Source organism: Miniopterus schreibersii (genome assembly GCF_964146895.1).
Source record: "Miniopterus schreibersii genome assembly, chromosome: 6".
NCBI lineage: Eukaryota > Metazoa > Chordata > Mammalia > Chiroptera > Miniopteridae > Miniopterus > Miniopterus schreibersii.
The window spans coordinates 47235193-47252770 of NC_138107.1; the positions used below are offsets into that span (position 1 = coordinate 47235193).

The 17578-nt window shown below is 40.9% G+C and overlaps 1 protein-coding gene across 3 annotated transcripts in view; it reads left to right on the plus strand.

Annotated features, from left to right (window-relative positions):
* KLHL32 (kelch like family member 32) overlaps positions 1-17578 on the plus strand; it is a 162522-nt gene that overhangs the window by 1229 nt on the left and 143715 nt on the right. The window lies entirely within an intron of this gene.

A 17578-nucleotide genomic window follows, 5' to 3' on the forward strand; every position in this document is an offset into this window, starting at 1 on the left:
GCAGTTTTTGGCACCTCTTCCCATTTCTGAGATTGTTTTCTTTCCAGTCTCTTATTAATTGACATATATCTATATATGGATAGATATAGATATAAAATGTATGCCATGGCTTAATACTCCAGATTCTAAGTTTTTGGAGCTCACGTTAAAACATAGAGAGGAAGGATGCTCAGAGAAAGCTTTATAGATCCTGTTGGGTTTTATCTGATGGATTGGGTCCTTTACCAGAGCACTGAGAGAGGCCCAAGGAGGAATATCCCCTAATCGCTGGACTGTCAGTTTACCTTTAGGCCTCAGGTGCCTCAGCTGAACTTATGACACAGCATTTGAAAGGGTCAGCAATCTGGTAATTATACTTTGCACTAATTTCATACCTTCCTCACAAACAGAAATGACCTAGAAAAGATCCAGTGGCATTCAGCAATTCATTTTGTTTTCCTTTGAGATTTGTTTATCTTTTCTATCTTTTCTTAAATGATATAAGGAAATATATAAAATTCTTTTTATTTAGACTTTAAACTGTGCCATACGGAGTGTAATAATGTGAGGATCAAGGAAGCCAGTTATAACTGAGGTACGTAGAGGGTATTTATGCAGCTGAAAGGGGGCTGGGAAATGAAGAACTATGATCAACATTTGATATTACAGTTTACACAGTACTTTTTGTATACTTCCTTTTTAATCCCCATAACAACCTTGTGAGGTCAAGGAATTATCTTCATTTTAAAGCTGAAGGGCCTGGAACTCAGAGCCTGCCGAAGGGCCTGACACTCAGAGTCTGCTGAAGGACACAGAGCTAGTGAATGGGGGAGCCCTTTTTGGATCCAGGCTCTATGCCTTTAAAATTGTCCTGTATCTGCATTTCCATTGTGTGCAAGGGTCTAACAGGTGAGATGAAGGAGTGGAGCATCTTGGTGGCAGACACATGGGAGGGAGGGGGATGTGGAGTGTGGCTTCTGGAAATCGGAAACCACTATGAAGGGGGCAGCTTCTACTGTAGCTGATTGTTGCCACAATTCTAAAAATTCTTTTTCAAGGAAAACTGAAGTTTCCAGATTTCTTTTATGTGACATATCCTTAATTTTAAAAGCTGTAAGGACCACACATGTCCAGTGGCCTCCTAGTTTGCAATCCATAACTACTGAGGTCTCATTCATTTCTGAGCTGTTTTTCTCTAATAAAATATTGATGCGGCCCGGTCGGGCGTGGCTCAGTGGTTGAGCATCAGCCTAGGATCCAGGAGATCCCAGTTCGATTCCCGGTCAAGGCACATGCCCAGGTTGTGGGCTTGATCCCAGGTTGGGGGTGTGCAGGAGGCAGCCGATCAATGACAACTCTCTCATCATCGATGTTTCTATCTCTCTTTCTCTCTCTCTCTCTCTCTCTCCTCCTCTCTCTCTCTCTGAAATCAATAAAGATATACTTAAAAATATATATTGATGTAAATAAATATATCCATCATTATAAGAGTGATTAGGAGTTTTCTGATTTTGTTATTAAAATCTCTAAAAAATGTTCCAGGTCTTTTCTTCAGTAAACAGGTCCAAGTTTGTTTTTGAGGGGTTCCTAGGTCCTCTGTCTTATATTTCAGAGAAAATAAAAGAGCATGAGGTGATCCAAAATAGGAATTTTTGAATCTAGTGAAACAAAATCATTTATAGTTTAAAACTTCTTATGTCCCTGGCTTAATTTTTGTTCTGGGCATAGGACTAAAAAGAATAGAAAATGTTAGTTGAAGGAAGAAGTGGAATAAAAAGTTGGTCAGAAAAAGGAGCATCCTGAACCTCTGAATGAACGAAAAGTTCCTATTAAGGTTTTAGGTAGTTAAAAGACACCAAGAATACTACATCATTCCAAAGGAGCAAAAACATAAATGGGAACTCAAAGGGACATTCATTACATACCCTGGCAGAGAAAATTCTGTTTACTTCTTAAATAATCTTGCAACAAAGTGAATACCTTTTGAGAAGCTACCCCTTTCTCATATCTTTATTAAAGCTGTAGAGATATCAGTAGATTTCTCTGAAGCAAACCTAGTGATCTGAAAGGAGGGAGGGGACAGGAAGAGATTAACCAAAGAACATGTATGCATATATGCATAGTCCACGGACACAGACAATAGTGTGGGGAAGGCCTGGGGTGGGCTGGGGGGGAGGGGGGGAAAGGAGGGATAAATAGGGGACATCTGTAATACTGTCAACAATTAATTTTTAAAAAATTTTAAATAAGAAAGGAGTGTATTTTATTTATGTTGTTTCTCTTGTGGATCCAAAGAGGTGTCATTAAAAAAAAAGGAGGGGGGGGGAGTCAAGATTTGGACAGGGACTTCTAATAGTTCTCTTACTCTAAAATCACCCTCTAAAGGATGATTTAATAATAAATAAATGCATTTCAGTTTCCAGTTCATGAAATGTGTTGCACCACTAGTAAAGAGCTCTGCAGATGTTGGTCAATAATAATATAACAAAGTCCTGGCTGAGTGCTTAGAGGTAAAATCTCTGCCCTCAAGGATCAAGAGTTTACACACATATTGCTCCTGGCAGCTTCCACTTTTTTAGCCCCTTCGCCATGCAAGCTACTTTCCATATCACTTTCACAACATCTCTATCACTGGGCATCTTATTTCTATTTTACAGATGAAGAACCCAAGACTATGTGAAGTTAAACTAGATCAATGAGAGAACACTTTAAACCTTAGCAGCTCCCCTCACTTCACATCCATCCTTCTTGCCCATTACCTAGAGGAGGTTATAGGTGTGTAGAATTATGATTTCGAGGCAGGTGTCTGTTAAATGATACAATACAGATCCAATACTCCATAAAGCACAGTACAGGAAAAAAATTTTAAAAATATCCTGATTGTGGAGATCAGGTAAGTCCTGTGTGGGAGGAAGATTAGTGTTGGAATTGGATGGCTGAGTCTGATGATATTAAATGATCCCTTTGACTATGGGAGGAGGGGAAGCACTGCAGGACAATCAGCTGGAAATGTGAGTTGCGACGATACGATACGATGTCTGATATTGATGAGCTCATCATTGTAGCTGAAGGGATGACCAGGCTGGGAGAAGATAGGGTGCAGCAAGAGATGGAACTGGGGATGTGTGGAAGGGGTAGGAGAGAAGTTGGTGAAGGAGACTAGGAGGGGAGCTGTAGACACAGAGGAAAATCAGGAGAGTATAGTACCGATTCTTGTAAAAGACTGAAAATAAATGGCAAGGGACAAACCAAGCATTATGTTCTTTATACAGAGTCTGATATACAGTGAATACCCATGAACTATTATGGTGTGTCTGTATTTTTAACATCTAACATTTGGCATGTAATTTCCTCTTTTGATATCACTTTTCTGTGGAAAGGAAGCCTACATATATATTTTACATGAATTCAATTGGAGTGGACAAATATCTGGATTTTCAAAAATGGGGAAAGAGATTCTGCAAATTAGATGAAAAAGGAATGGCATATCAATGTAAACATTTTCTTTTGTAGGGCCCTAGACTTGGAGGTTAGGGAGGTTCTTTCACATAGAGATTTTAACGTTGGATACACTGTTGATGATGTCTCATATCTGTGGGACAAGTGAGGAGAAATGTAAGCTGTGTGTTAGCTATTTGAAAATCTATACTTACACCCAGAGGCAAGTCGTTGGTAACAGGTAAATGACTCTGTTCTTGATCCTGATTGGGCCAACATTTTTGTTACCTGAATGGAAATATGAAAAAGTGTGACAAGCAAATGGAAGTTAGACTTGTACTCAAGTACTAGATCTGCAAGGACTGGCTGGGAGAGCCACCTGTTAGGATGATGGGCACAAGTCACAGGATGAAATAAAGGAGACAACATGTCACAGCTAGCTAGAGTCTAGTGCTGAGGACATTTGGTATGACAGGAATTTGGTTTAAAGTTGGAGGGATCTTAATTCCCATTAGTACAATGCAGTAGTTCCCCCATTATCCATTGTTTCATTTTCCATGGTTTCAGTTACCCCCAGTCAACCACAGTTTGAAAATATTAAATTGATAATTCCATAAATAAATAATTCATAACTTTTACATTATGGGCCATTCTGAGTAGTGTGATAAAATTTTGCACTTAGCCACTCCATTCCGCCTGGGACGTGGAGCATCCTTTGTTCGGTGAATCCAGACTACATACACTACATACACTACTTGTCTATTAGTCACTTAGCAGCCGTTTCTGCTGTCGATTGGCTGTCAAGGTATCCTAGTGCTTGTGTTCAGGTAACCCTTATTTTACTTAATAATGATCCCAAAACATAAGAGTAGCGATGCTGGCGGGGACGTGCCAAAGAGGAGCTCTAAAGTGCTTCCTTTAAGTGAAAAGGTGAGTACGGTACAAGAAGGTATTTTGAGAGAGAGACCACATTCACATAATTTTTACTACAATATATTGTTGTAACTGTTCTATTTGATTATTAGTTGTTAATCTCTTACTGTTCCTAATTTAGAAATTAAACTTTATCATAGGTATGCTTGTATAGGAGAAAACATGGTACAGCGTATATATAGGGTTGGGTCCTACCCGGGGTTTCAGGCATCCCCTGGGGTCTTGGACATATCCTCTGTGGATAAAGGGGTACTACTGCGTAAGCCAGTGTGATGATTTGCTCTTCACAGGTATACTGGGCAGCTAATGGAAAACATTAGGAAAATCGCTGTAAGGAGCCCACCTTATTAAACAGGGCTATGTGGTGACAGTGGAGATGGACCTGGCGATGTCTCACGTCAGGCCGTGCCTTATTTCCCCTTTCTTGTCCTTATATCACTGGTTCATATTATTTCAGAATTTCTGCCAGCTTGGAGAGTAGAATTTGAGAATTTATCCTAGAACATCTTACTTTCCCTCTTACTGGGAATTAATAGATGGAATTCATTTTGTTTTCCCCGGCCCTGTAATTTTTAATGGAGTCCTTCATCCCTTACCTTTCTGGCCCAGATCTTTACTCTTAGAAGCAGAGGAGGCCCTCAGCTTTCTTCCTATCTCTTGTTCTTGCATTGTTTCATAGGCACATTGCAGTGCATTACTGCATTTAATTTAACTTGATTTAGACATATGACACTATACATTTTGGTGAGATTTTTAAAAGAACTATGTATAAAAAAAATAACAGTTTTGCAAACTTGACTTGGATTCAGATTAGTTCTGCATATGGCAGAAGCACTGCAAGCTGTAAATTTGTCTAAAATAGTTTTGCAGGATTGAAATTGCCAACCTGATAAGATGGTTTTTAAATGAAGAAGGAAAATCTTTGGCAGTTTTCATAGACTCTTGACTTTCTCCTACATGTTTATTTGAGGCATAATATATTCTACGTTTCATGCCAGATGAGCCAGTTCCAGTTTGAAGCAGGGCTTCCCTCCACCCTCCCACAGTACAACCGGTTTGGCATACAGGATATTGGTGGAATAAGTACTTTGATCCTGGCTGATGGTTTCAGTGGCAACACAGTCAATGCTAATGGAACACACACCAAGCCAGTGGAGGAGACATTTTGCAATTTATTATGACACATGTTCTGGGCCCTCATCTTAAATCATTACTTAGAAGCCTTGTTATTTGTGAATCTTAGTTCTCTGCTTGTATGTGCAAGGTAGTTTGGCACAGCCAAAGAACATGAGCCTTGGGACCCGGATTTGAATAGTAAATCTGACACTTTTTGGCTCTGTTATTTACAATCTAGTTACATATCCCCTCTAGGTCTCATTTTCCTCATCTGTAATATGGGAATTCTATTACCTAGATTATAGGGCTATTCTGAGATTTAATAAGATATACATAGAAAACATCTAGGACAATTGTCTGGTGCACAGTAAAATCTCAATATTGACTCCTTTTTGCCTCTCCTACATTCACCTTTCTCAAAATGAGTGTAGAAGTTACTTAAATTTTGCGTACCATATAAAATGTCTTAATCTGGCCTGTGAGCTTTAGAGAGGAGCTATCCTGTTCCTCTAATAGAGCTTGAGTGGGCAGTGGGCTGCTTGAGGGGGCTCTCCTGGGGAGAGGGATGCATAGATTGGGGCTATTGGTGTCACCGCTCTGGCAAGCCTTTCCTCCCTCTTATTTGCAGCTCCTGGAGCCCCAGCCTGGCCACAAGGAAAAGGGGGGAGGGTCAATTTCCTCCTGCCTAGGCAGCTCACTGGGGCTCTATTACAGGATCTCTTCGGGGGTCCCCATCTGTATGAAGCCCAGAGCTGCCCCTGTGTCCCTTGTGGATTAATAGAAGCAGCACCAAGTACATGGCAGCTACAGACATCCTAGCATTTCTATGAGGTCAGGTTCGAGTTGTCTACATCTTTCTTGATAATTAGGGGTCTCCCTTCACGCTGAATTATGTAGATTTTATGAAAAGGTCAAGAACTCATGATGCTCAAAGGAAAAACTCCTCAAATTCACTTTTAAGTCAGATAGGATTAAAGTCTTCCCGAAGAGAATACTTTTTTAGTGAAATCTAGTTTTTCGTCTTTCTCTGTACCACGGTCTTCCTCCACCCCTGCCAAGCAACCCCTTGCCCTCACAAGCAGCAGAGTGATTTGGGGGCTTTTTAAATACCATGTGGTTCTCTGATGATAAGGAGTACAGATAAAGTTAGTGTGTTTTGACTTTTTTCAAAGTCAGCCTCCCTTTTCTCAGGCTTGGGTTAATCCAGACAGCAGCGGGAACTGCTAGCAGCCCACCATACTAGTGACTTTGGTAGTGGTGATGACAAAGGATGTTTATAGGAAGGTAGCCTGAGCCATGAATTTTAGGAACCTGTGTACCAAACTAAGTTCTGTTTTTATGTAATTCATCATAAAAATTACAAAGCACACCCTTACAGGAAATACTACTACTTGTGTGCTAAATGTGCCGTGGTATGTATGTATTTATGTATATATAATATGTATGCATTTATGTATATGTATTTATTTCAATGTTTCTTTAAATGCATTGCAATTTAATAATTCAGATGCACTCGTTTTAGTAGTTAATGAGTGACATTAGTTTAGATATCTAAAATAAGAAAGGCTTAGGGAATTGATAATGCTAAATTTGTAATTCTGTGTCAGAGTCAGAATATCCTTTACCCTCTATGAATCCAGAAGAGAATATAGGAAAATGAGGAAAAAAAGATTCAGTATGCAGTGGATATTAATTCTAGTGAGGTGTGAGATGAAAAATATGATAGCTAGGGGGACATCAGTGCCATGTCTTGTGTTTGTATCCAGTTTACAGACCAGCAAAGTTACAAAATCATATGACTAAGGGAAAAAAGCCCACTTTAAATATGAGCATATTTTCAACCACTTAAGTGACAGCAGTGGTTATTATTTTAGAAATTTAGGTTCATAATTGAGGTAGGTATCTGAATAGATTTATTTTGGTAGAGTTTCTTTTTGACTTGCTTCCTCGTACATTCTGTTTGACATTTCCTGAAAGGAGATGATTTAAAAATGCTGTTTTTGTGATAGGCAGTAGTGTAGATAAAATCCAATAACCTTTGCTGCGAAGATTCACTAGTCTCTCCCAGACTGATGACCTTGAGTTGATATGGCTGACTTGTGTTTTGAGAACTCAAAGCCTAAAGAAATATGGAATGAAGTTTTGGATTTTTCTTCTGTGAAAACATTAATTACCTACAATCAGATTTAATTTGGGCACAGCTTATCTTCTTTAGCTTCGGGTCACAAGGCTATTTATCATTTTTAAAGGTCTTGAATATCACCTACAGGTAGGCCTTCCTAATTGGTCAAATGTCATTTGAGAAACTCATGCACAGCCTCAAAGCCTTTCTACACAGCACTTAACTTGCCTTTTTACTGAAATTCTAATTTGTGAATCTTAGTGTCTTCTGTCGGGTTTTATGATGAGCTTCCTTCTATGACCTTGTAATCTTTCACAAAGTTAACAGTTCTTTATTTCTGTATTTCATGTTGTTCTATCAATATTTATCACCAGAAGCCTGCAGTTAGTTTATTGCCATTACATTTTATTAATGTATGTAACATATTAATGTATATAACATTTTATTCATTGCTTTAAAACAGAGTACAAATATATTAGATGTCAACAGGTTTGAAGATGTGGCTGAAATTCTTTGACTAGCGTATTCTTTCCTTGTGGCTGAGTGTTTGGTGAGCATGGACTTGGGACAGCAGGGGTTAGTAACATGGCTTAACTATGTAGTAGCGTCAGCCCTACACATTGCCGTTTAAAATGAGGACATACTTTATCCCTGGACCCAGTCGGGCATGAAATTCTCAGATCCTCTAAGTATGTGCCTTAATTACTGTATTTTTCTTTATGGTCACATTATTCGTGGGATTCTTCTGCATCCTGCATATTGACCTCTTTTTGGAAAACGATATCCTGTGATTACTTCTGAATTTTGTTGCCGTCATTCTTTGCTCATGTGCAGACTTGCAATGCTTTAGTCAGCAGCTGTTGGTGCTCTGTTCTTTTCTTTGATGAGGAGACAGAGGCAAGGATGTAAGAGGATCTCTTGCATGTCAGCATTAAAAGGGCCCACTTAAGGGGTTGGACCAACTGTTGACCAAGATATTTAGGAAACCCAGGTCTCACTGACTCAAGAGCTTTTTTAGGATCAGGTGCCTCTCTTCTTGTTATCTGGAGTCTCATAGTTAACCTCATGGGTGGGAACATACTGAGAATTTCAGGACAGGACCTTTCTATGTGGTAGCACAGCACCCAACAGTATCTAATCCAGGAAAGGATCATCTCACAGGAGCCAGCTACTTTTCCTCCCTGGCCAACCTCCAGCTTCCTAAGAGCAGTGCCAGAGTTGATAAGGCCTTTTCTTAAGGCTGCTCCCACCTGTGGTTGCTTGGGTCACAGAGCAATGAGCGTCCTTGGTAGTATTTCTCTGGGGTAAGTTGAGACTGGGGACAGGCACAGCGAGGCCGTTTGGGAGAGCAGGAGCACTTGGAGTCAGATTTCTTGAGTTTTCAGCTCTGCCCTGCGGGTGGGGTGATGGTGCCTTGATTTCAGAACTCTGTGCTTAAGCCTCCTTCTCTATAAATTGGGATTACATTAAGAATCATGAGAACAGAATAAGACATATTTTTAAAATGCTCTTTATATTCAAAGTGTTCTGTTACTGCTTTTGTGTGGCCATTCTGCAACCTTGCTTTAGAAAATTGTGTATTCTGGGACCTTGCTTTAGAAAATCATGTATTATCACTCTTCTGCAAAGAAGCCCAGCCCCGAGGTTTGCAGCCAGGCTAACCCTCAGAATGCTCTGGAGTGGTTTTTAAAAATACAGATTCTCGAAGCCTCTATAATTACCGTGTTGGAATCTGCACCGATGCCGAGCCACTGTGCATTAAAAAACCTTCCCAAAGGGATTCTGATGATACTTCTAATTTGGGAGCCGCGGGTCCAGGGCACAGTGACCTGCTCACGCTCTGCTCCTTATTCCTGCTTCCCAAGGACAAGCTCTGCCACCTGAATCTGGGCCTCAGCTTTCTTGTCATGTACACTTAACAAAAAATAGCAATTCAATTCAGTTCTGAGGTCACACAGCTCTCTAGACACAAAGCGGACATTTAAACATTGCAGTTAGTTCTGTACTAACCAGGTGCCCTGTGTGGATAGAAGCTGTGATGTGTGATTAACACCTTCACTGTCGAGACAGAAGTTAGGATTTTCCACTCAAATTTTTGTACAACTGTCAGGTGGGTTGTTATAGAGAGCATCTTTATAAGTGTCCTCTCTTCATTGCGTTGTCCAACACTGAAGTATGTTGATTAAAAAATGTGCATTTCTGCCCAAGATAAAATCAGATGCTTTTTATTTTATACCTTTTTAGATTTAGGGCATTGTTGGTGATTGTATGGTGTTATATAAGCCAACTGGAGAATGCTGTTTCTACTGTGGGTGAAATGTTATGAGTCATTGGTTAACAGGTCGGTAGTGAACTGCCACAGAATAGTATAGATCTTTGTGGCAAGATTTGGGGAGCAGAGAAGGTACAGTTTTGAATTGTTGTTTTCTCTTTATTTTTGGGAGGGTTCACAATGGGCTTTGCAGGTTTTTAATAGACTTTTAAATTTCAAATTCTGTCCTTAGAGATGGGCCAAAACAGAGTGTGATGTGTCTGTGTGTGTGCGTGTGCGCGCACATCTCCTATATCTGAGGGGAATTTTATGAGCTTCTTAACTGTCATGATCTTAAAGCATCAAAACATTTGAATATCAGGCATTTTGAGGAGATATAAAAATGTTAAGCACCAATATATAGGTAAGGAGAAAAAGAAACCTTGCTTGTGAAATTATAAATTAATTTTAGACACGTATGAAGTCATCAGAGTTATGCATGGAAAGGATGTTGCCTAATGAAACTTTAAGAGAAGTCGTTTTGAGGTGTGTGTGAGAGAAGGGCAGACTTCATACTTACATTTATTTGTCCTTGGTAATTTAATCATTATTATGACTATTGTGATGGTTTCTCTGATAATGTGTCAGGTACAAACCAGCTTGATCTCTTGCAGGAAAGATCTGGCTGCTCGAGGACCTTTTGTTATTTTAATACTTAGGAATATTTTTGAGTTGAAAAAATCTTTTGACCTAAAGAATGACTGTTTCAGAACTGGAATTGTTTTATTGAGTTACCTTTTCCTCCTTAAAAATCAGGTGAAATGCTGTGGTTAGAACTTCGCTAAATCAGAGTTAGGGTGTACTCTCCTGCCTTTTATGTCAGGGACAGGAGAGAGAGAAATAGAGATGTAGAGAGAAAGATAGGAGGAGGGTGAAGATATTTATAAAACTGGATCAGTTGGTTTTGAGGCTGCAGCCTCAGTTAGATGGTGAGCACTTGGCCAGTCTGCCAAAATCATCTTTTTGGCCTTCTGTGCCAAATTTTAGGAAGTAATGGCCTTGGGTACAGCTGCTGAGTTTAATCTGTATTTCTAACGTGTCTATTAACGGTAATGATCACATAGAGAAGTCAGGTGGCCAAGTGTGCAGAACAGAGAACCAAACACACATGTATAAATTTAGAATTGTAAGAAAGAAAATCTGTATTTTTACATTGTGAAATGAGAGTAGGTATTATTTAAATCTCCAGATAGAAATTTAACCTTTTCTACCTTCATGTCCTTATAGTAGCTTTCTCCTAAGGAGTAATAATACACAAGAGAGATTGACCTTGAATTTTGGCACTGCTCTGTAATAATGCTTCATGCATTGACATTTCACATTGATATTGATATTTTTATAGGAGGTGGAGTTCATTAATGTATCCCAACATCCATTAATTGGACTGGATCTTTTCCCAGTTCAGTTGGTCCCTTTAAGGAGAACCACTCAGGGATGAATGACTGCCATTTGGTGTCACTGTACTTTTCATTGGACCACCAGCAGGAACTTTCCAGGCCGGTTAAGTCTAAAGTTGTAGAAGAATCATTAAGAAGTTACAAGAATATGAGGTATTGAATAGCCTCAATGATATAAAGGCCAAGAATTAGGATTTTTAAATAAACATTCTTACACTTTGCATGGTCAGTTCATTTCTAATGACTGTATTGGAAGGAAACGTACCTTTTAGTGAAGTTGACCTTTAAAAGAAAGTTACCAGCATTTTGAGAAGTGATTTTGGCATATGGAATACGGCTTAGTAGCAAGTCCCTGATACATCCCTTTCAATTTTTCCTTCTTCAAACCTACCTCATCCAGAGCTTCCCGATCTTAGTTGCTCAGGCCCCAAACCTTGGAGTCATCCAGGTTTCTTTTCTCTCACAGTTCACATCCAAGCAGCCAGGAGATTATGTACCTTCCAAGTATACTCAGAATGCGACCCTTCTCCCCACCTCTTGCTGCCACCACGGTCCCTGTCAGCATCCCCTCTTGTTTAAATTCATGCAGCAGGTCCCCACCTGGTCTCCTTTGCCTCCCATAGACCCTTCTCAATACAGCAGCCAGAACGATCCTTTTAAAACCTGAGTTAGAATGGCCGGGCATGGCTAAGTGGTCGAGCATTGACCTGGGATCCAAGGGATCATGGTTCGATTCCCGGCCAGGGCACGTGGCTGGGTTGCGGGCTCGATCCCCAGTTGGCGTGCAGGAGGCAGCCGATCAGTGACCCTCTCATCATTGATGTTTCTATCTCTCTCCCTCCTTCTCCCTTCTTCTCTCTGAAATCAATAAAGATATATTTTTAAAACAACAACAAAAAAACAAACAAACAAACCCCAGTTAGGTCATCTTATGCTTTTCTTCAAAACTGCAGTAGCTTCCATGCCAAGATCAACACTCCCGACACCATCTGTCCTCCCTCACACCTGTCCTCACCTTCTTCTGCTCGTTCCTTGTCCACACCTGTCTGGTCTCACTGGCCTCCTTTTCTGCTTGAGAACCTGTGCCCATAGTTCCTGGTTCCCTCGGCCTGGAATGCTCCTCCTCCTGGCTGTCCCCAGGCTCACTCCCTCACCTCCATCAGGTTTTTGCTTCAATGTCTCCTTCTCAGTGAGGCCCACTGTGATTAACCTAATTCAAAATTGCAGCCTACTCTCTCACTTCATCTCACCTCAGCCCTTCCCTCTCACTTCATCTTACCCTGTATTACTGTTTTACACACTTTTTCCTGGGGGGTATTGATATACCATAAACTTAACCCACTATATTGAAGTACAGTTTTAGTAATTTTGGTAAATGTATATAGAGTCGCATAGCCATCTCCACAATCCACTTTTAGAACACTTCTGTCACCCCTAAAAGTTCCCTTGTGCCCATTTTCAGTTATCCCCCACTCCCACTCCATCCTAGGTAGCCTCTGATCTGCCTCTGTATCAGTAAATTTGCCTTTTCTAGACAGTTGAATATTGGTCTTCTCTGACTTTGTACCACCAGTGTTTAACAGTGCTCGGCAAATGTGGGTTAAAGGAGCTGTATATTTGTATAAAGTTAAAATATTACCATATTTCATGTGCTTCTGACCTTATTTGCAGATAACTAGGATGTATCTCAGTATTCAGTCATCAGGGCCTCTCAGTTTCTCCTTCCCAATATCTTCCATGTCCTTGTCTCCCTTTCCCATCTCGTGGCGGCTCTTCTGACTTAGGTGCTCGGCACTGCAGACTCTCTACTGATCTCTGGGCCACTTTCTACTGTCATAGTAATATTGTTAGAAAGTTGGCCTCAATAATTTCACTCTCCTGTGTAAAAACTACCAGTGATTCCTGTAAGACCTGTGGCTTAATTAGTTTCAAAAAGCATTTCCCCACTTGCCTTCCTACTCTTCCCAGTGTGAGCCATCTCCCTGTCCCGGGCTCTGTAAATATGCCTTTAGGAGATACCAATTTACATATGATCTCTAGTGCTCTGTATGTCTGATTCGTATGTTTCTTTGTCAAGCAAAGAAACCATTTATTAAAAAACAAAAACAAAAGTCTTAAAGCCTCTAGGAGCTGGCTATTGAAAGGAATCCAGTAATGTATCTCTATTATATTTTCCCAAGTTGGATATTCTCAAAACAACATACTTCCAAATTTGCTTTATACCAAGGGCTTTTGTTTGTTTGTTATCAAGGGTTTCTCTGGCCACCAGGGTAGTGAAGGAAAGTTATGCGACTAATTCCATAGTGGAAATAAAACAACACATGTCTGGCTAAGGCCCTCCAGCATCAAGACCAGACCTCAGCTCTGTTCAGTTCACTGTTGTTCCCTGCCCAAGGTCCTGGGGTAGGGCTGGGTTCCCCAACAGAGATGTTGTCTTCCAGGATCCAGTCTCTCCTGTGCTTTGCATGTGCTACACATACCACATCCAACTTTCTCCCTGCTGCTGTTGCTGCTTCTGGCTGCTCTGGCCTCCCTGATGACCAGTGATGTTAAAGCTGTCTTTGGACTCCACCTTTCACCTGCCACTCACCTCCATAGCCAGGAGGCTTTGGCTGCTTATAGCTGCCTATCTTTCTTTGTGCAGCAGCAACAGTGGGGTCTATCAGTGGAATGGCTTGGAAGGCAGAACCCTGGTTCTTTCATTTACTAGTTCTTTGGTCTCAGGAAACTTATTCGTGTCTTTGAACCTAAGTATCCTCACTTGTACTCTGGGGACAGTTATAATCACTTTGCAGTAGAACCATGTGGATCAAGTAGAATAATGTACGTAAGTTTCCTCGTCCGTTGCAAAGTAGGCAGTCAGTAAATTTGTACTGTCCGCTGTTGTGAATATTAAGTGGAGGCAGGAGGGCCCTGGGAGCTACTCGTCGCTCCCCTATCACAGGGGAGAGCAAGTCTTTCTTCTCATTATCATCTCACCCTGGGTGTGGTGGTAATGAAAATGTAGACAGTGTCATTCTGACTACCACCTGTGTTTTCCAGCACTCAGTCCCTAGTGCTAATGAACAGCTGTGACTCACACGCCACACCTGGTCTGCTTGTGTGACCTCCCCTCAGGCTCTCATTTCAGAATGAAAGCCATGAGGTATTCTGTGCTGCTGTTGCTTCTTAAATATGCTGTGATGGGTGCTTTTGCTCAAAAAGCATTGCTGGTTTTCTCATTAATATTATTTTCTGTAAAGAATGCTTATTTGGCACAGTTACTGGGCGTCCGTTAATGTCAGGCACTGGGCCAGGTGCTGGTGGTCTGATGGTGAAGGAAACAGATCAGATCCTTGTCTTCTTGGAGCTGACGCTCTAGTAGAAGTGACAGGTATTCATCAAATGATCCCACAAGTAAGGGTAAAATGACAGTAGAAATAAATGCTGAGACAAAGAGGCTTGTGAGGTTACCAAAGTGTTAAAAAAATGGGTTTTGACCTGTCTGGGAGGGAGGGTGGAGTGGCATGTAGCCTTCCCTGAGAAAGTGGGGCTGGGAGACTGAAAGAGGTGACAACTTAATGAGGTGAAAACCAGAGGATGGAGAATGCTTCAAGGAAAGGAGAAAACCATGTGCAGAGGTCCAGTGCACTGTTATGAGGTGACAACAAGGTATATTTGGGTTCAGAGAGCCAGTAAGCGTGTGGGGGAGAGGATGCTGAAGGGTGGGTGGGACAGGATCACACCAGGGCCTACACAGATACTGGTCTTTTTCCTAAGAACAGTGAGAAGCCACTGGGGATAGATTTTAATCAAGAATATCAGGACCTGGAAGGCTAACAGTGGCTTCTGATTGGAAGAGAGCACTCATCAGTATAGGAGGGCACTGAGTCCATTGCTCTAGGTCAGGTCAGAGATGATGCTAGTAGCTTGGCCTAGGGCAGTGGGGATAGAGAAAGAGAGAAGACTATTTAAGGGAGGGTTAAGGGGTAAATTTTTCAGATCTTGTTGATGGATTGGGTACTGAGAGTGAGGGAAAGAAACCTAGCGACTCCTACATTTGTGTGGGTGGAAGTGCCATTTGCACTAATCCATACAACTGCTTGGTGGAGACATTCTTTGCAACTGTGTGTATGTTGGTACTTTTCTTGGAGAAAGGAATTCTGGAAGAGGAACAATTTGGGGGAGGGATGGGATGAGTGAAAGCAATTACCAGTGTGGTGATGGCAATATTAAATTTGAACTGTCTTTAAGATGTTCAAATGAAGATGTTAATAGGAGGTTATTGTATGTTTGGACATCATAGAAGACTCTGGGCCTGTGATACAATTTTTAAACATTTTTTATTTTATCTTTATTGTTGAAAGCATTACAGATGTCCCTCCCCCCGCCCCCTTGATACCCTCCAGCCCACATTTGCCCCACCCCCAGGCATGATGCAGTTTTGGGTTGGGGTTGGAGTTGCCTAGGGATAGATCATTAAATTGAATCTCATGGAGCACTTGATGATTAGATAGAGAGGGAAAAGCACAAAGGAGTAAAAAAAATGTGTAACCGGAGAGGAAAGAGGAAAACCAGAGTAAATGGAGTAACAGAAGCCAAGGAAATAACATGATTCAGGAAGGAGAGACCATGTATCGATGTTGAATGCAGCCAATATCTAATAAGTCATCACTGAAATGACAACTGGATTTAATGAGAGTCAATCTAAGGAATGCATGGATGACTTGGAGACCAGAGGCACTTAGCAACCCAGCCCTCATCACTTTGCCACGTTAATTCCAGAACCATGCCATAACCCTGCAAGAAGGCAGAACTTCCAACTGGTAGAATAGAGCTAGAGAAAACAGGGAGAGAAGCTTTTAATTTTCTTGCACACCAGAGTTGCAGTAAGGTTTTACCTACTTTCATTTATTCAGCATATTTTATTGTATAATTAATATGGAAGCTAGGTGAGAGGTGCTCCATGTCCTGAATACACTCATGGAGCAGCAGAGGTAAGATATAACTATAATACATTTATCACTGTCATCTGGGCCTAATGTAAGCATCCCGAACACAGGCATATATTGTTGGAATTTAAAGAAGTGAAGGCATAATAGATGCTGTGGAATGCACAATCACAAAGAGAAACATGAAATGCAGTCAGAAGTTGAGCATACCTGGGGTAGGAAGCCTTGTGGAAATCTGAGATAATTAACACCTTAGGATTTAGAGTGCCACTAATAGCTCATTAGTCTCTCTTAGGTGTCATTTCTTCCTTTGTACTTTTGCAAACAAAATTTTCAAGTCTTTTTCAAAGGTTTGCTTACCAGGTTGAAATTTCAAAAAATAAATTTCTTTGAAGATGCTGTTCAAGGTACAGCTTTTATAATTCACATGTTCCAATAACAAACTAAGTTTAACTGAAGTAGTTAAAAAGTCAGTACTTTGGGGGGAGGGGGAAGCCTGTTGGTATCCACATTAAGAATTAGCCATACTTGCCATGGTTGCTGTGGCTTGGTTGGGCATCATCCTGTGCACCAACAGGTCACAGGCTCGATTCCAGGTCAGGGCACTTACTCAGGTTGCTTGTGGGTTTGATTCCCATAAGGGTGCATACAGGAGGCAGCAAGGCAACCAGTCGATGTTGCTCTTCCATCAATGTTTCCCTCTCTCTCTCTCTCTCTCTTCCCCTCTCCCCCCTTCCTCTCTCTCTAAAAGTCAATAAAAACATATTTAAAATAAATAAAAGAATTAACCATACTTAATTTGCTTTAATTCCTTAAGTTAGTTTCTTGAATGACTTAGATACATTGTCATCGAATGAAACAAAAGCTCTGAGAAACACTGATTTTATTAAGCAGGAAAGGGTTGATATCAGGTGAGAATCGCAAAACAATTAGGTGAAGAAAATTAGGTGGTGTTGTAGCCAACTTTTTATAATCAATGAAGTCTCCTTTTACAAACACCTCCAGAGAAAGTGAACCCAGGAAAGTACCTTCTCAGTCTTCCCCTCTCGGCCTCTGCGGGGTTCACTGCTAGACAAGGATCACTTAGCTGCTCTTTCTCTTTTTACCTTTTATCAGTTTGCCCCACCTGCACAATGAGAAGACCCCAAGGAAAGTTTGCAACACTTTTTTCTACCAATTTCAGGTTTCCTGTGTTGGGGGGGTGTAAGGGTGGGGTGAGGCAAATGGTTGTCACACACTTCTTTGCAAATTTAATAAATGGTGTGCATCTTCTTTCCTGTGCAAAATGCATGTATGCTTATAGATGCAGAAAAAGTGTGGCATATTATGGCAGGGGCTTTGGGCACACTTG